This window comes from Plodia interpunctella, chromosome 23 (assembly GCF_027563975.2).
Source record: "Plodia interpunctella isolate USDA-ARS_2022_Savannah chromosome 23, ilPloInte3.2, whole genome shotgun sequence".
NCBI classification, from domain to species: Eukaryota; Metazoa; Arthropoda; class Insecta; order Lepidoptera; family Pyralidae; genus Plodia; species Plodia interpunctella.
In genome coordinates, this window is record NC_071316.1 from 4,591,913 (window position 1) to 4,613,336 (window position 21,424).

The 21,424-nt window shown below is 35.3% G+C and overlaps 1 protein-coding gene across 1 annotated transcript in view; it reads right to left on the reverse strand.

The window, feature by feature from the left end:
• Nucleotides 1-21,346, reverse strand: part of LOC128680121 (uncharacterized protein) — a 48,984-nt gene extending 27,638 nt beyond the window's left edge. Inside the window, exon 1 of the mRNA XM_053762960.2 lies at nucleotides 21,206-21,346. The gene's annotated coding sequence lies outside the window, so the exon portion shown is untranslated. The remainder of the gene's footprint in view (nucleotides 1-21,205) is intronic.
• Between the last annotated feature and the right edge of the window lie 78 nt (nucleotides 21,347-21,424).

A 21,424-nucleotide genomic window follows, 5' to 3' on the forward strand; every position in this document is an offset into this window, starting at 1 on the left:
TCCCACGAGAGCGAAGCCCCGGACAACGCCTAATGATTTATATGTTTGTAACGATTTTGTAGCCAATTCAAATAAAATGGGAATTTCTCGAGTTTACAATTTAATTACTTGTTTAATCATGATTGAGAAAATATATAAATTGTACTGACGTATTATATTCTTGGTTTTAAATCATAAACAGTTGCAGAGTATGAGTATACATAAAAATAATGATTCAGCTACTATAAAATTCTTTCACCATTTGAAAGGTACATTATCCAAAATTGCTATAGGTTATATTTTATCTCAAATTTCACGGCAGCGAAAGCGAACGTCCGGGCAACATCTAATAAATAAATATACACAAAAAGTGCTGATAAAAATAGTTGTTAGTAACCGACCATATAATAGGATAGATACTTATCTACCTACATACAAAACGCAAAGGTGACTGACTGACTGATCTACCAACGCCCAAACTACTGGACCAATCGGGCTGAAATTTGTCGTGCAGATAGCTACTATGATGTAGGCATCTACTAAGAAAGTATTTTTCAAAATTCATCCTCCAACGGCGTAAAAGGGGGTTCAAAGTTTAAAAGTACGGGGAAATCAGAAGCAGTCTAAATATTTAGACACGGCAGGAACAATCACGCCGGCGAATTCGCGGGCAAAAGCTAGTTAAGCTATGTAATAACCTAAGTAACAAAACGATTTTATAGTACACAATCAATACGAACGTATTTGCTCTGTAAAACCCTTTTCACACTATCGATCCGGTCTATACAGTGTTGTGATTACCGTAACCGGTTCGGTTCCGGCAGCGTTTTATCTGAAGACAAATGTTTCTGATAAATAGGGAATAGAAGAACAGACGGAATGAGATTCTAAATAGCCTGTAATTAGATATTTAATCCGCCATGATTAATTTTGTTAATTAATACTTGTAGTTATTTGGTTCTTGTTTTTTATGGAGTAGTGTAAGTCAATCGATTGATGCGCCCTGGTACAGATTTTCTACCCTCAGTATAGAACCACTACTCACTGGTTGACAAATTTAGTTCACTAGCTTAATTTTTTTGCGCCTTAGAATAGAACCACTCCATATCCTCCCGTGGATGTCGTACGAGGCGACTAAGGGACAGATGACTTAGCAGCTTACAGGTAACAATCCCCAAAGATAGTTGACGTCAGGCAGACAGCCGGTTATAATAGCCAAATTTTCAATTTTTTTTTAATTTTTTTACGCGGGCATCACAGCTCCGAATGTACCCGGGAACGCGATAAGAGAGGAACAAGACATAATTTTAAAGTGCTCGATTTAACCGCTTCCACCTTTCACACACAGCTAGCGAGTCGTGAAACGACAAAACAGCACTTACCGTAACGAAGTCGGGTAAAATACACCAGACGACGTGAGATGCTGGGAGCTTTCGGTGTTTTGAAGATATTTGAGGCGTGTTGTCCCCGCCCTAAAATAGTACCACTGCCCATAAGGGACTGCCGCTGCTAAAGGGCACATAGCCTAAGAAGCTGTTTTAAACAAAGACTGAATTTTATTAGTAAGATTTTTTTTAGATTTTCTATATGTCTGTATATGTTTGTTCGCATATCACGCAAAATCTACTGGATGGAATTGAATGCAATTTCACAGTTGTATATCGGATGGTCTAACTATCGCGATACGTTGCTTAGATCCCGAGTTAACCACAATAATAAGTAAAGCGCGGAAGCACGAGATAAACGCGGCCGAAGCTGCGTGTAAAAAAAGCTAGTTAAACATAAAAAAAAAGGAAAACTTTTTTCTGTAACAAATGGCTACATTCAAAAAGATGTTTATCACGAAGGCTCAGCCATTAGTCTCTTTAAAAATTATTCTTCTAGAGTAATTAGATTCTGTGCTAACGAGGTGCGCGAGCTGCATATTGAAAAAGATTGAGGCTGCCCACTCATTTCCAGTAAATATAGCTGTTTTATTTGTTCAACATATTATATACACATATAGATGTCACGTCTTTATACCTTACGGGGTAGACAGAGCCACACATTAGCGCCGTCGTTACATTTTTAACAGTATGTTTTAGAGAAAAATAAGAAATGATCTTGAAAATTTATGGCACACTAGATAAACATGTGACTATAATATTTGGTGGATTTGAGATTAAATAAATGACGGGAAAAATTTGTGAAAGTCTGTTAGCCCATCGCATGTGGGAAGAATCTCCATTTTATAGTTCTGTCCCTTAATCGACATATTCTGACAACAAACTATGTCTCATTCATTCAACACTAACGGCCCTTCGGCTTCGCTCGGGCCAAAACGAAATAAATTATACACTTATATCCTTAATCTACTACACTTAACCCTATGGAATCGGATTATCTATTGGTGAAAACCGCATGAAAATTCGTGCGTCGTCTTTGATTTTATCGCGGTTAGACAAACAGGCAGACGTCAACATTGACAACTAAAACAATCTGCCCTATAAAGTCAAACTTTAAAGGTTTATTCTCTACGGTAACCTCAAACTTCTCGGCGTCACAGCACGGAATGTGGACCACAGTGAGAGCAAGAAGATGAAACTGCAGAATTCGTAATTTAAAAAAGGCAACTAACGGCCTCACAAATTAGATATTAAAACCATGGATTTAGTAAGTACTTCGCGCACCTACTAATTCCATGGTACTACGGAGTACCTACTAATTCCAAGATTAAAACAATGGTGGTTAGAAAGAAAGAAGAAAGAAAGAAAAAACGTCTTCGCTTAGCATGATGTCATGGTGTGAGCCACGACTCTGGTCTTCCGCGAATACCATAAAAGGAGATACAAAATAAAATAAAAATAAAATAATAAAACATTAGAAGCACAAGTGCAAAGCGCGATGTCTTTAATTATAACAATAATGGTTCTTTGAGCGTTTCGACTGCTGCGGCCGCGCTGTCATTACGATCCGTCAATTTTTATGTGGAAGGAATCATTTCCAAAAATAAATATTCATAAAATAGACATTACCACAATACAGATTAGATATTTTAAAGTCATATAGTAAAACTAATGAATAAAGCTGTTGAATCTCTCTGAGAACCAGCTATGATAACAAATAAACTCCGAATATTTCGTCTTCATTCCGTTGAGGTTACATATAACTTATATATCTTAAAATTGTTTTTTTTGTACACAACATAACAGTGTAAATAAAAATCTTGTAAGTGGGAAGCTAAGTACAAGGGTAACACTTATTTACTTTTAATTGGAATGTACATCAAAGGAACCTATTTCCTTTGATGTAGGCATTAATCTCTGAAAAAGAACTTTTGGCGAAGTGCGGGCTTACATTTCACTTCTCACCATCGAATCGATTCGAAGTGAGACGCAGCTAACCAATCACATTATAGTATGGTTGACGTTGCACACTGTGATTGGTTCGCTGCATCTCACTTCGAATCAATTCGGTGGTGAGAAGTGAAAGGCAAACCCGCACTTCGGCCTCTGTACCCACAGACTTATCCGTGTAAAATTCACGCGGGTGTAGACGTGGGAAACAGTTAGTTTTATTATAATAATAAATGTTTATTTTCTCCACAATTACAAGGTTAGATTAATAATCATCTTAATTTATTATCCTGTCCTATATTAGTAATATTAGTAAATATTATTAATGCGAAAGTTTGTGAGAATCTATGTGTGTATGTGTGTGTATATGTTTGTTACTCTTTCAAGCAAAATCTACTGGACCAATTGTTATGAATTTTGGTACACGGGTAGAATATAAACTGGAATAACACATAGGGTACTTTCTATCCGGAAATTCCCACGGGAGCGAAGCCTCGGGGCGCAGCTAGTGATACATACAACTAAAATTGTGGAGACTGGTGCCCGTGATAGATTTCCCAAGAACCTGTGTTACAGGTCCACTGGCCTAAATAATGAAAGGATTAGTTACAATAATTCTTTTATCTATGGTAACAACCCTAACTTATATTATAAATGCGAAAGTAAATTTGTTTGTAACCTCTAAATGCTCTATCTACTCAACTAATCTTCTTGAAATTTTGCATACATATAGTTTGAAGGACGAAGTAGGACATACGATACCTTTCATCCCGAAAAATATGTGCTCCCGTGGGAAATCACACGGGAAGCTAGTATATTTATATTTACAAATATACTAGCTTTTATTTTTATATTTAGCTAGTATATTTATATTTACAAATATGCTAGCTTTTGCCCGCGGCAAACACACTTTCACATTTGTGAAAGTGTGTTTGTTCGTCCTTCTTTCACCTCAAAACGCATCATTGGATTGAGGTAGTTTTTTGTGTGGAGATAGTAGGAGACCTGGAGAGTGACATTAGAATCACAGAATCGCTTCCCGCTGTCTGCCTGTCGCTAAGATACTTAGAAACCACACAACACATTTTGATGCAGAATTTTTTAATAGATAGTGTGATTGCTGAGGAAGATTTTAAGTGTATAATTTGTAATGCTTTTACCCGAGAGAAGCTGGGACAGGCCGTTGGTGTAATATGAAATATATTCTGTTATCTAATCTACAAGATTGATGGGTTTAATATTTTACGGCTCCATTCACTAGAACTAGATTTAAAACTCGGAAAATTACGATCTCAGCGGCGATGTGGGGCGGAGAAGAGTCTTTTTGAAGATGAAGATATTTTCTTTTTAATTGCAAACCAACAGCGTTATGGTAAATTATTTACATACATACTTCATCAAAAAAGGTTTATCCCGTAAATATAGGTATACTTATCTTATGTGTACTACTAGCTACTAGCTGTGCCCCGGGCCTGCGCTCCCGTGGGAATTTCGGAATAAAAATTTCCCTATGTGTTATACCTGGTTATATTCTACCCGTGTACCAAATGTCATAATAATCCGTCCAGTAGATTTTGCGTGAAAGAGCAATAAACATACATATACACATCCTCAGAAACATTCGCATTTATATTATTAGTAGGATTGTGTGTTGAGTGACTTCAAGTACGGTTGGTAGATAAAGACGAACATTCAAAAAACACGTGGAGATAACAAAGGAAAATCCGAGAGAGACTATTATCGCGACCCATTGCTCCTTTCGTGATCAACGCAGAAATTGTATAAACTCCATACAATTTCAGCGTTGTCGTGCTTTGATCCATCAATGGACAACCATACATCGGAGGACAACGGAGCAATGAGGCAGGGCCCTTTCCTATAGAACAAGTTAAACTTAGATAAACGATATCATATAGCAATTTTGATGAGGCCTAAAGAGAAACAATATTTAACTAACTAAATATACAAATAACCGAAATTAATTCATTTCTACAACGCCATTTTAACGTAACCTCTAGAGAATTTTCCTCTAACCCCTCTAGGGCCTGAATTGAGAAGGTTAGAAGGGCAAGGGCGGATCAGGTTAAGCTGGCAGCTTAGTACGGCTTATGTAAACTGCCTCAACAAGTGGTCGCCGTCCTTTATCATTAAAACGGTCGTTTTTTCCTCTGGATTTATGTCAAACGCGATTAAGATTCTGGTTTTTATTAGCTGCGTCCTTCGACATCGCTCCCTAGGGAATTTTAGCATCCTAACCATAGATAATTATTTTATCTATGATCCTAACTAATATTATCCATAACAAAGTAATTTTGTTTGTCTCTTCACGCTCTATCTACTTAATGAATCTTTTTGAAAGTTGATATACATATAGTTTGAAGTATGGAGAAGGACATAACACATAACTTTTCATCACGGAAAAATAACTGTTCCCGTGTAAAATTCACGTGTGTGAAGCCGCGGGCAAAGCAAGTATAAAGATAAATTAGTTAAACTAGAAAGTTTCACCCGTTAATACAGCCGGCAAAACGCCGAACTCGGACGGATGCCGACACGAATGCATGTACATTGAGTAGTTAGTATGAGTGCTTTTATTTACCGCAACGAAAAACCAGCAATGTATACCGAACCCTCCACAGATCGACGAACTGTCTTGCGATAATGTAATAAGAATCGGTGGTCGAATCGTCAGACGGTTAGCGTCAAATGACATGGACAGAGTTAAATAGACATATCGTAAAAAGACGATATGGCCGGACATATGGCGTTCTGGCCAAATCAACGGCCGGGCCACGACATCAATTCTTTTAATCACCAAAATAACATGTCAAAAAATTTTATTTTCATGACCCATTTTCGACAAACAACAAACGAAATTAATTTGCCTTGTTTGCGTAAAGTTTGTCCCTTTTAATGTGATTGTTTGGTCGCCCACGTCTTTACAACTTAGGCAGTAATGGAACATTTATTTCAGTATTGCTAATGTTATCATGGCGATACTTTTATTAGCTACGCTTTGCTTCTTCGTTTACCTGAGAATAGGGAATATGACCACATTAATTTACATTAATTTAACCACTATCACTACATACTAAAATAAAGTCGCTTCCCGCTGTCTGCCCATATATATATATATATGAGCCCATATATACATATATATATATATGCTTAGATCTTTATACAAGTTAGACAAATTAAAAACCCCCAACTTTCAATATCAATTTCGCTACGACTTTTGAATGGATTTTGATCAAACATAACTAAGGACCACCGCATTAAAATTTGCTATCAAATAACAAAACCACATCGAAATCGGTTCATCCGTTGATGAGTTACGGTGCCACGTACACAGAAAGACAGGCACACTTAGCGGTCAAACTTATTTTACCTCTTTTTGCGTCGGGGGTTAAAAATTACGCAACGGATAAAAACGTCCTCCGCCAGAAGAAGTGGCGTAGCCGGCATTATATGCCCTGCTTCAAAAACTGTTTGGAAGCCCAACCCGTAAAATTTAGTGTCTTCGCTATCACTATCACTACATACCTAGTTTAAAAGAAGGCTCCGCAGATAACGTCAAAATTTTATGTTTTTCATTTCATTTTGATGGGCATTATTCTTGTCGGTGGAGTGGCTTCCATGCATGGAATTAGTAGGTACTCGTTGTACGAAGAACTTACTAAATCCATGCTTTCATGTCTGTCTATTCTCAGTCATCATTTTGACAATCGCACAAGGAGATACAGCTCTTATTTTGTCCTTCATTTAATCTAGGTACCATATTAAATAAAGGATATCAAATCAAATCATTCAGAAATTAGACCTTCACAGGCATTTTTTCAAGTCAATTTTTATATTAAATAGTTATTTCTCACAAGCTACAAACTACTGGCATTTCGGAACGACTACTATTTTTTATGTAAGTTTTTTCACTATTTTAGAAGAGTTTGTATTCCATTCGCTGACTGAGCATATTGTAAAAATGTTTAAATAAATATCCTGTATAAAGAATCTGTATATTTTCTACGATAAACTACATTATCTCTGTTTGTGCGTTGAAAAATAATGTTCTCCGAGGGCCCCCTGAGATTGGAAGCCGGGCGCACGACACCGGATAACCTATCGATAGCTATGCCGCTGAAGGGCGTCCTCGGAGCACCTTCAGTGACTCCCTTTGTGAATTCTAATTTGCAATATCTTTGCCTCGGCGAAATCATCCTTCGTTTCAATAAAATAATGCTTCAATGATTGGAGGGTATTTATTGATATCATCGGACAAAAAATATTACATATTTTCTGGGAATATTGTCTGTCTGAAAATTTTTTATGTGATTCTTATACACTTATGTTCTTTTTTTTTGAAGTGTTTTTTTATTCCTGCTTTACATGGTATACTTATCTAAAAAGGTCTATTTTGTTGAAATAATAAACTTTCTTTATTACGCACTTAATAATATGTAAATATTATTAAGTTAGTGAAAACAAATCATTATTTATACCCTTCAATACAATAACAATATTCTGTGACAAAAAAACAATACTTTTCAGTTTCTTTCAAAGTTTCTCTCTCCGTTTTATTGATAGAAAAAATCCATTATTTTTTCTTGAAATTTTTGAATAAATCTTGGAAAAAAACCAAGGACTTTTTGAAAAAAAAAAACAAGAAACGGTAAATTTTCCCGCTCTTTCCTCCTCTTCGTACGGTCGTCGGCATCCCAGGGTGTCAGACCTGTAGGTACGTCAACATTACATCAACCTACACAAATCCATTCTCGCCACTATTACACGCCATAGGGGTTCATGCGGGGTAACTTGATCTGCTGTTGGCTGTACTACGGTAGGAGACTAATCTAATGAAGTGCATGTTGCAATGCAATAATAATGTTGAAGCCTATTTCCCAGGACTCATGAGGCTTTTATTACATTACGCGCAGTGCAGCGCCTTAATAGACCTATTCCTGTAGGATATTCTGAAGTCTTTAGTACAGTCGACCGCGTGTATATACCCGGCATTTACAAGGCACAAATCTTTGTGCCGCGATAATAGCGGCGAATTGGCAATGAATATTGGTAACTTGATGTACTGTAGACTGTACCAGGGAAAATCGTATTTCTTTGTTGTGTCTAGCACTGAAATAAATAAACTTGTTTTTTTTTTAATGAAAAAATACCTAATTGCGTAATATATACATATATGCTCAATCGGAACTAAAACCGCTTCATATCCTCCTGATGGATCACACGAGGAAACTAAAGCTTCGACAGTCGATAGGCAACAACATGATGATATTGTTGCCTCCTAAGGAACACCCTAGGGAACCTTAACCCTCCTAGGGAATGCCCTAGGAGGCTGGCAACCAGTCGTGAAATCACAGCCGTATCTTCAAAATTAAATGTTTTTTGCGCTGACCCCCGCCGTCACAGCCACATCCGACGACACTCACAAAACAGGTCTACAACGTCTACAAAGATAAACAAAACACGCAGGTCGTTTCGTCATATTCTGTTTAATTAACTAAATATTAAAATTTAATATCTAAATGACTGTTGAACTCGCAGCGTACAAACAAGCGAACAGCGTGACACACTGTTAACACAGAGTAATTGCTTACTCTGAATATTGCGTTGCACTGCTCACGACGAGAATATGACATAAGTTGATATAAACATGAAATTAATCCATCGAAAGGATATTGCTAAAGTTCCTGTATTTGACATTTAGCTACAAATACTAACTTGGTCATTAAATATTATCAATGTGATGTTAAAATATCTAATTTAATCGAAAGATATTGTTTTTGTTTTAAGTAACTGTGTATTTTTTCTGAGTAACAAATATTTATAGTTTAAAGTAGGAACCTACTTTATTTTTTCATTTCATTATTTAAATTTAGTAAATTATTTTTGTCAATGGAATAAATACATTAAAACCATGGATTGAATTTTAAAAAATATTGGAAATGTGCAGTTAACCGTTGAGTACCTGCGTCTGGAGCCGTTCCAAGTTGCCTCATCACATCATGCTTATCATTTTAACTTGTGTACACAATTTCAGCTCAATCTGTTAAAGATATCTGCTTCAAAATTTAGTTCTATGACTCCACCCGAATAGATATAGGAATATATACATAAATATATACATATTTATATATAAATAAAAGCTTGCAAAAATGCATTTTGATTAAACCTTCAATCTGACATAACTCTGTCTGGCATAAATATGATTTGGTTTCTTTCCACACATACCAAAGCCTGTCGAGGTGTGGGACGAGGTGTGGATCAGTTTGGAACAAAACTGATCCCCACCTCGTTCCACACTGTTCCACAGCAATCAACCTAAAATGCCTCTCGTCCATCGATCGATATCAGCGCCATTCATACGAAAATCGTTGACACCCGATTGAGCCTCGTGTTGCAAAATAATTTTGATGCGGAAAATATTTTTATTTAGCGCGGCAAAACGTAGCTTATGTCACTCTCTAGCGCTTGGAGCGCTTGTTGACAACAAAAATTACCTCAATTCAATGCTGAAAAAAATAACTACTTTTACACAGACTTTCATTTATTATATTAGTATAAATTTATTGTGGAGAAAACAGGATAACATTTTTGTAATACTATCATTAATTTCTGAGACTTTCAAAGAAAGAAAAGAAAAGGAGATTTTCGGAATATTTCAAGGACAGAAATTTTCGAGAACATTACAGAATTTCTGAGCACTTCGCATGCCCAATCTGTACTTTCTTTAATTTTCGCAAGAACCTTATCGGGTTTTTCGACTTTCTATACGCAAATGGCAGTATAACGTACTCTTTTCACATGGAATGGAAATAATGGCGCCCATTCGCTATGTTTTATATTTAGGGTCGCAACACAAATATAGAAACAATGAAGCTATTATCGATAAAAGTAAACCGTACAAAAATCCGTCGAGTAGTTTTTGAGTTAATTGCGTTCATACAGACCGACGCGACATGGAGACTTCTTTTATATGTAAGGATGAAAAATCTTCCAACGACGACTGGCGCACTGGAACGCACAACGAAAAATATGAACGTACAATGGTACGATTTGACATGTGGGTACATCTTTCTACGGGGAATATAGGAAAGTACCTACAGAAGCACACCCGTAGCACAGAGAGCTAGAATTCATTAATTACAAAATTCATTAATAAGAAGAGGTCCAAAATAAATATATTTTTGGTATTATATTTATTTTGATGAAAATGTATTGCCTTTTTGGAGAACATCGACGAGTTATTTATAAACTGAATGAGAACAGATTAAATATTAACTTTATGCATAAGCAATGAGCATGACATGGATGGATAATTACTTAGTCATTACGGGATAAAATTTTCGAGAAATTTATTTTGTTCCAAAAATTCAACATTCCAAAAGAATATTTCTTGAAGAATTTAAATTATTTAAAACAAAAAATCAGATATAGATACAATTCAAAAACTAAATAGAAATGAAACAAATTAAATATTATAAATGTGATGTTAAAATATCTAATTTAATATAGTTAAAAACTTCACGATTGATTACTCAGAGTCTCGAGATGTTTGTTTAAAATCGAATCGCTTCGTTTCCGAGTCGAATCGAGTCCATGTTTATTATTGTTTTGCAGACAAAGGTCTTTCAATTAAAAGGAATCGAATCGAGGACGATTTCCAGAACAATCAATTGTATCGCGCGGCGATCTAGACTTATGAGGACTGCAATTCATTTTCTAGTCTCGGATATTTTCTGATAGTCAATTTTCTCGTTTCAGTACCTATTGTATTGTGGTGGCATGAAGTCCACCTATTGTTAAGTAACTCTTTTGTTGTGCAATCAAGTTTAAATGTTATCCTACTAATATTATATAATGCGAAAGAAATATGTATGTTTGTTACACTTTCACGCAAAATCTACTGGACCGATTGTTATGAAATTTTGTATATACGAGTAGAATATAAACTGGAATAACACATAAGTGTACTTTTTGTCCCGAAATTCCAACGGAAGCGAAGCCCCGGGGCGCAGCAGCTAGTAAATCCATGAATCCATACATACATGTAGTTAAAGACCCCAGTTCTTAAAAGTAGCCTATATAGGCTACTTTTTCAATAATCAACCCCCAAATTACCATAAAGGGGGGGTGTATGAAAATAATGTTGAAAAGACAACCAATGACGACATAATTGGCTATCACACAAAAATATTGGTTCTATAAATTAGTAACCTGGCATGGGTAACACAACACACATTAAGTATGGCAAAAATATAATTATGCTATCAGAAGTAACTATTCTACGCTAACGAAGTCGCGGGTAAACAGCTAGTTATAATAAAAGTTTTATACATAAGTCATAAAACGAGATAAATTTAAGTCTTTAATTAAACCAGTTTTTCCACAATTCCATTCGAAGCAAGTTTGCGAGAAACTCCGCGACCGCAACTAAAAACAACCCGCCGAGTACATTACCGCCACCTGGTGTCCATTTCGGGAAACTCCAAATTAAGTCATTACCTAACGTTTTCACAAAGCAAAGCAAGTTTCATAGAACTACTAGATTTTGTCCCTTTGCTCGGTTGCGCTCCGTCGACCACGTTGATATTCATTGACGAACAACGCAGAAATTTTCATGGAACAAAAAGGTACCTACTAATTCCATGGGAATTCTATAGACATTCGACGCACGTCAGTGTCAAAACTTATAGAAAATCTAAAAAAAAAAAAATTTGGGCTTCTATTACACACCTAGTCCCATAATAATTTTTCTGTAAGATCTCCTATGTACAGACATAGCTCACAGTTATATTATATATAGATATTATCGTGGATCGGGTCGGGAGGTTCCCTCTATTGTGGCTGACTCACGGGTCAACTCGTGAACGGGTGCTGCCGGGGGAACTGGTCAGCTCGATCTTTTATTAAAAGTTTTTTTTGTTTGGTTAATTATACATATATATATATATATATATATATATATATATATATATATATATATATATATATATATATATATATATATAAGTATATATATTTTCCTTTCATCAGCACTTGATCACAATCATAATATGTTTCAGTATACCTTTTGACCATGTACTTTATTGTGTACTTACATGTTATATTACTGATAAAAAATTATACATAAATTTATATTTAAAAAATGGTAAGCCCTTCTGACATAATAGGGACCAACACTGTTTGAATGAGTTTCTTTCGGCATTTCTTCTCAGCAGTGGTCGTTCCGAAATGCTAGTAGTTTGTAGCTTTGGTAAACATCATTTAATTTAGAATATGACGTGAAAAAGTGCCTGTGAAGGCCTAATTTCTGAATAAATGATTTGATTTTGCCTGTAAAAATCACCGTGCTACCGTTTCCCCGAAAATTACTGAAAATATCCTTAAAAACCTCCAAAGTTACGGAAACTTCACTGATTTTCACCAGTGTCAGTCACCAGAGGGCGAAGGGCGGGTTTGCATTTCACTTATCACTATCGAATCGATTCGAAGTGAGACGCAGCGAACCAAACACATCGCGGTGTGGTTGTCGTTGCCTCACAATGGCGCACTGTGATTGGTTAGCTGCGTCTCACTGCGAGTAGACTCGATGGTGAGACGTAAATAGCAAAGTCGCACACAGTTTAAAAACTGTCAATCTATACAATGGAATTGAAAGTAAAAAAAAGCACATTTATGTTACGGGTTCGAGCACAAACAAGTATCTAATCCATTTAACCGGATTACGGATAACCCCGGGTCATATTCCCCCGGCAACACCCACATTCTATTTTTATCATTTCTGCAATACCTTCTCGCAAAAAGTTGGCTTTTTAGCTTCATTACAATACTAGCCCGTTCCGGCTGCACTCTGGTGAAAGCATTATAAATTAAACACCTAGTTATTTAGGAATCACACTATCTAATGATGAAAACCGCGTGATAATCCGTGCAGTCGTTTTTAAGTTTATCGCTAACATACAGACAGGCGGGGCAGAGGACTTTGTTTCATAGTTCATCGTATATTTTACTGTTCCCTGTTTCAGCCGTCGTGAAACCCGTGGCTAAGCGTAAAAAAATATTCTTAAAATTTTGAACATTCATGTCTAATTTCACGACTGACCCTACTTGGTGGCTAATGCTGTTGTTACCTGACATCTGACTGACAATGCTGAGTCCCGTAGTCGCCTCGTACGACATCCTCGGAAAGAAATGGAGTGCTCGTATTCTAGGGCAGAATTACATACCACAAAACTGCAACTTACATAATCTTAATATGTAAGTTAACCAAATTCAATCAAAACCGGTTTACGGCGGTTTACGAATTGGCTAACCGCCGCTACTAAAATTTTATTGGGTAAAATTGTATTCAAGATGCCTTGACATCGGACATGCTTTTACGGTATCTAACGGCATGTAATAGTATATAAGTTCACTAACTTAAACTGTCAACCAGAGTGCAGGTTTCCTCACGATGTTTTCCTTCGCCGGAAGCAAGTGGTGGTAGATGAAAACTAAGTACATGAGTCACATTGGTATACAAACTTTGGCACAAGTATGATTCGAACCTGAGACCTTTTAATCACATGAAACGCTTCAAATTCAATTAAAAAGTAACAAACATATAACATAGTACTCATGCAAACACATAAACGATCCATTCAATACGAAGTATGACACGGATCAGTGTAAAATTTTGAATGAATGATTCCATTTGTTTCAGATAACATCCAGCCCAATATTTTATTTTCGGGTACAGATTATGGTCGAGAATATTCGAGTTTCAATTAAATCTACAATGTTGTTTCGCCATCACATCAACAAATCACGCGCCACCCACGTCATACTCTTAGCAAAATAAATAAATATTTTACAAATCACACAGATTAAGCTAGCCCCAAAGTAAGTTCGAGACTTGTGTTATGTATATATTACTACTGTACAACTATACTATATGAACCTCGAACAGGTCAATCATAAAATCATTTTCGATCCTGATCCAATCGGGGATAGAACCCAGGAACTCCAGTGTAGCAATCCAGCTTAATGATCATTAATTATTCTCTTAGATGTCATTGAAAACTTATTTTATCACACAACACACATCGCACTGAGCCAAGCAAGTCATTAATGTAACGGCATGCACTTAACTGAGCTGGAACTCAATTACTTACATTAAGTACTAACACAACGTTTCTCAAACTGAGTGGCGTAAATCCCGAGAGAACACAGATTATAGTCCAATTGCCACAACGGAAACTCTCGACAAAATGCTCTTTTAAATAAATAAATATAAATATGTATGGTATTAGGACAAATCCCACAGATTGAGTTAGCCCCAAAGTTCGAAGCTTGTGTTATGGGATACTAACTCTTCTATACTATATTCTATAACATGTACATATATAGATAAACATCCAATACTCAGGTCAATCTAAAAAAGATTATTATGCATCTTGACCTGATCGGGGATCGAACCCGGGACCTCCAGTGCAGCAGTCCGGCATGATGACCATTAAACCACGGAGGTGTCTTTTGCTTCAGGAGATTGAGACGATTATTAATAATAAAAAATTATCAAACAGACGCGTTTTGCATATAACTGTAAGCTTTTCCGAGTAAACGCGTAAGTACAGTGTAAGTGAGAAAAGACGCCAGGGCCAGATTACGCCAAGACACCAAATTATTAAATTTATGGACGTATAAGTCTGTGTATTAAAACTGAACAGGATACTTGTCTATACTTATGTCTTCGCGGCGGAGATTCATCACATTTATTTTTTCTGCCAATAACTGAATATGTGCAATTTAAAGGGAGTGGTCGTATTGTACGCATAAACGATTTTTTATACTGTGTCAAGTCGAATGTTAGTAATAACAATTTTGGTGCCGCTATATTCATTCGATAATCTTTTAAGACAGAAGCTAAACTCACATAAGTACATATATTTTACTGGTAAATTGCCGAAATCTCCCTACAGCTATTTAGTGTTAGTATCATCAAAGATTGAGAGCCACTGCACCAAAGAGGGCGCGATAAGTCGCGTCAAGCGGATTGTACTCACTTAAGTTTTCACACGTGAGATAAATACTTAGTCTTACTTAGCTTTTAATCAAAATATTAATGTAAGACATTTATTTTAAGAGGTAAATTTGTGCAAATATGTTTGATACGAACCACACGCCGCCACACTTTGAGCAGAATAGACATATATATAATTAAAGAATATAAGATATTATATAAATTATATAATATCATTAAAGTAAGTAAGTAGACTTTAGAAAAGAAAATATTGTTTTTACTCGCTTCAGCTGACTATACCACCCATTTAAATGTGAAGATGTAACAAACAAACACACTTACTTTCGCATTTGTTGTTACGATTACATGCATAATATTGCACCTGTGCGAAGCCGGGGAGGATCGCTATTAGTTTGATAAAACCCTCAACTTCTGCCCCGCACCGTCCTGTGTTTGACTGCCCGGGACATGCCGGGTCCTGCAACATGTGTTACAGCCATAAATCCTTCTTTATAGACCTTAAACACTGAGGCTGATTCGATATCTGCTTTTGTCCGACTATTTTGCATCGAGATGTGTATTAGCTTTTGCCCACAACTTCCTATGTGAGTAAAAATCTTCGTTTCCCGCGGGAATTCCAGGAAATCCCTTCTTAATACTCCCCTACACTGTCGCAGGAACCTACACACCAAATTTCAACTTTCTACGCCCTTCCGTCGGTCAGTAACGGAAGAGTTTTATATCTATAGATAATAATATATAGATTACTTTACTTCTATCCAGTAATACTCATAATCCTGAGTAATATTATAAATGCGAAAGTAAGTTTGTTTATTTCGTTATTTCTTCAAGTCAGATTTGCATATGTTATAGAATATAGTATCGTTGAGTTAGTATCCCATAACACAAGTCTCGAACTTACTATGGGGCTAACTCAATCTGTGTGATTTGTCCCTAAATATTTATTTTTAGGAAGACTAACAAGCTCTTAAAATAACAATGGAATAAAAATCCAATTACAGAACCTCACAAATAGAAATGAAATATAACTAAGAAAGAACATTTTCAATGGTGAATGATTTCTCATTACGGCTAGGATTAATTTTAAAAATTCCATTATGCTTTCAAAACACTCCATTACATTTGAGTCTCGAGTTTACGTTTAAATTACATAGAGCCAAGGATTTAGACAAGTGCAAGCGGGGCTACTGCCCTGGGCGTTAATAACAAAAGGGCCATACATATTATTACATATCCTAACTAATATTATAAATGCCATAGTAAGTTTGTTTGTTTCTTCACGCTCTATCTACTGAACTAATGTTCTTGAAATTTTGCATACATCAATCTATGATAGGGGTATCTTATATCAAAGGTTACCTTTGATGGTACTCCATTAATCCCGGAAAAATAACTGCTCCCGCGGAAAATTAACGCGCGCGAAGCTGCGGGCAAATGCTTCATAAATTCAATTGCTCAATAGACATTAATAGACAGTAACCTCGACTTTAATCTTTCGCTTATGTTTCCAAATTATTATATAAAAAGTGTATTTTCGTGCAAATTCAAATCATTTATTAAGAAATTAGACCTTCACAGGCACTTTTTAACGTGTGTTTTTATATTACACAGTTATCTCTCGAAAGCTACAAACTACTGGCATTTCGGAACGACTGAAGACTGTTGAGAAGATATGCCGAGAGAAACTCGTTTGAACAGTGTTGCAATACAGTAAGTAGCCAACAATAATAAAAAGTTTCATAAAAATATAATATAATTGTACCTATAGGTACATAATAGTTGTTTGCGTTACTGTACTTGATATCTTTTCATATTATACAAGTTTATTTGTTAGACAAATTACAAAACCCCCGACTTTCAATATTCATTTCGCTACAACTTATGAACAGGTGAACCGATTTTTATCAAACATATCTACGAACTACCTATCTTAGCTACCAAAGAAAAAAAGCCCGCATATAAATCGGTTCACCCGTTGATGAACCACGAGGCCAGGTGCACAGACAGACAGACACTTAGTGGTCAAACTTATAACACCTAAAGTTAAAAAAGAATTCTGGTATCGCGTCTGTCTATCTCTATGGATTTTTTTAAGGTGTATAATTTATTATTTTTTACCGAACAAATCTGGGACGAGACGCTAGTATAAACAATAAATGCAAAATATGATGTGTATTTCATGATCACAAGTTGACCACAACGTGGTCAGCTTTGTGTGCTCTTATAGTTAATAACTGACTTTCCGATTTTTCTTATCATTTTTGCATTCCTTACTGTCTACTGACACTAATTAAATATACACTCCACAGAAGACGGACAATGCTGACACATATAGTTATTTATTTAAACTTAATGGCACAAAATTCAGTAAAGTATGGTTATGGTCGAGTTGATGCTAAGAGCATTATGGAACGGTCATAATTGTTTACAATATTTCAAAAATAATTACGAGATTCGACTACTACTTCAAAGTACCAGAGCCACACTTCAAAATCCGGTCCTATAGGGCGTTTTTAAAATTACTTTAAACGCCGAAAGCGATTGCCCATGAAGGATTGTCGGCTTTCCCTACAGTAGGCTTTCAGGCGTAATTATACTTAAACAATGCTTACTGTTCTTACTCTCTTACTTATTTCTGTTGTTCTTAATCTTCTTCCTCTTTTAGTTTACGCCTTGTAACGTTTTTATACAATGACGGATCTGTTTAAAGGTTATTTCGACATCGGCCCAAACCCATCGCTTGAGCATTAGATTGGCTCACTTAAAAAAATAAATGGGTAAATTTTACTTACTTTATTTATATATATGACCAAATCACACAGATTGAGTTAGCTCCAAAGTAAGTTAGAAACTTATGTTATGGGATACTAACTCAACGATACTATATTTTATAATATACACATATATAGATAAACATGCAAGACCCAGGTCAATCTGAAAAAGATTGACCCATGTTGACCTGACCGGGGATAGAACCCGGGACCTCCAGTGTAGCAGTCCGGCACGGTGACCATTAGGCCACGGAGGTATTTTATAAAATACTTTCATCGTATTGGCAACAAAATCAATTTGAAATATGTTACGGCGTTTTATTCTACCCTAGATTATCACTCTAAAGTTTAGTTTGTCTAAGGGACACCCTTGGCTGGCTGATAGGCAACAATAGTACTCCCAAACTCATATACTACTTTTACATTTATAATATTAGTAGTGGCCAAAGGTATACAAAGCCTGGGTGATATGAATCAAAGCCAAAACTCCCGGAACGTAGACGATTATTATCGTTGCATCTTTACACATAGGTATATAACAAAAACGAAACCATGTCGAATTCAAAATTTCATTCAAAATTTAGTTTGTCTATCAATTAGATTGATAATTGATAAACAAACTAAATTACAGTATTATATAAATATAACGCAAGATTAAACAAGTAGGATTCAGAACTTCCACTTTTTCTCCAGAATAAAAAAAAAATCATTAAAAAGTTCACTTTACATTAATAATGTTCAGCTTTAATAATTACATTTTTTTTCATTCTTCGTAGCGAACTCGTCGCAGTCGTAGACCTATCTAATAAAAATTTCGCAGTAACTACAATAGTCGTAGCTATACGCGTGTAGCGTATAACATAACTACTACGCAGCTCTCTCGTAGCAGAAATAGTTTATTCGTAGAGGCTAGATTCGTAGCTCTCTCGTAGCAGAATAAAAATTACACATTACAGTCTTAATTAATTAGTTTTTGCCCGCTCGCGTCGATTTCCCAAAGGTATGTCTTTCTCCGTAGTTCTAACTATATGTAGAAAATTAGTCAAATTCAAATCATTTATTCAGAAATTAGACCTTCACAGGCACTTTTTTTTCTCGTCATTTTTAATTTTTTTTTTTTAATTTTTTTTTTTTAAGTGAGTAGATAACTCACAAATGCTCCCGATAAAAAAAATCATGAAATGTAACAAAAACTCACTGTAGCATTGTTATCGTGTTCGTGTCCATTCTTCAATATTAGTGGCCAGTTTAAATGAAAAAGAAAACGCAGGCTTAAACTACTTAAATGTAAAAATATATTGTAATGACAATATTAACCCCAAATATAAAAGTAAAAAAAAATATTATCATGAATATAATATCATGATATCTTTTTTACTTTTAATTAAAACCTTCGAAGTTGTTTTTCATTCAACCTCCTCACTAATAATGGACACGAACTGGATAACAATGGTAGACTACTTTTTGACCAGTTTTTTTTATATTTTTCACAAGCATATGTCCGCGGCTTCACCCGCGTTATTTCGTGCATCCACTTAACTTATCATTATCAAAATCTCGGATTCTACGTTGCATAGATGTAGCAATGAGCACGACATACGAAATAAACACGAGCATACTGCAGGCTGATGTAGCTTTAAAGTAAATACATTATTATTAAATACTTTACAAAAACAATAAACACATAATCATTTACCTAGTCTAGTTGACCAAGGGAGCGAAGCGAGCGAGGTCTAACATTCTACTTGGGGAACAAAATACATTTTTGTATGTATGTATGTATGTTTGTTTGTAACGCGATAACTTTCAAACCGTTGGTCTGATGTATGTAGGATCTGTCAATAAATTTTTTTAAGTTCGTGGGGCATCAAAATCGGTTAAGTCGTTTTCGAAATATTCACAATTTTCATCAAAATTTATTGTACGTTCGTTAATTACGTACGTTAATTTATTTGTCTACGTTCGCGGCGAACAACTAGTTTATATGAATTTCAAAAACTCTGTCCTTAATTTATTTAAATGAACTGAACACTTTGTTTACCTTTGACAAGAAAATTCTAAAGAAAGAAATTAAATTTCTTTGTAAATTCTAAATCGATTGAATGAATTCAATATTGTAATACCTTTGATGACCGGGATTTTAATTTAGCATTCTCCGATCTTTTTCCGAGGTATTTTACTGAATTAAACCGAATATATTTTCCTGTTCTCAGTTATTACGAAAGACGAAACGTTAATTATTATTTGATAATAATAATAATATTGTGCAATGTCGAAACTATTACAGGTACAATGACAATATTTTTTTTATTCTAAAATTTTGTGATTGTGTAAGATTGCAAGGTGCATGTGAAATATCATAGAATATATAAATATAGTTATACTGACTACTGACGGGGATCGAGTTCGGAACTCGAAACTGAAAGTTCCCCGGTCAGATCAAAATAGAAAATGATCTGAATGACCAGGTTTTGACCAGACTCTTCTCTTGATAAAATTATATCACAACATGCTATTATGTCGGCGGGTATAATGAAAAAAGGGAGGGTTTTTAATGGGTGTTAGTAGGTTTTATAAGGTTAATCATGATTTGATTATTTAACTTACAAAACCTATTAATAGTTTAGATCTTATTTATTGATATCTGGTTTAAAGATTGTAATCCCCTACGATCTCCAAAAACATATGCGGCATATAGATATCAAATATGTTGATATTTTTCTTATTTACAGGATCAGATAATAACATGTTTTGCAGTAAATAAATAAATTGTTGTATATAATTAATCAAGTATCAACATACCACTAATCCCAGTATCTCAATAATATTTGAAACGTCAAAGCTTATTACGCGAGTATGTGTTCCCAACCACGCAAATTCTGCTAGACAAGTTTTCGATGAAATTTTAAGATTTAACCTGGAATAAACATTAGGTACCATTTATCCCGAAAATCAAAAGCAAAATTATAAAGTTGTTCGCTACTTCACGGTACACTCGTACTATTTTAAAATATATTTAATACAATTTATTATTATTACATCTCAACAAGTTTTATAAGTATAAACATCGAAAAGACACTCACCTGTTGTTCTTACTGTGGTCTCCCGATCTAGCTACACAAAAACACACCCCGCTACTTCTATACTATATTATATATCAGACCGTATCAATTTAAGTTCAGTCAAAATTTATTGTCGTCAATTGGAAGACGAATGTCTTTGCCGCAATTTTAAAAAGTTACTGAAACGTCAAAAAGTCATCGCTGGTGATTCGATATTTAAGATTGGAACGCGTTTCTGAA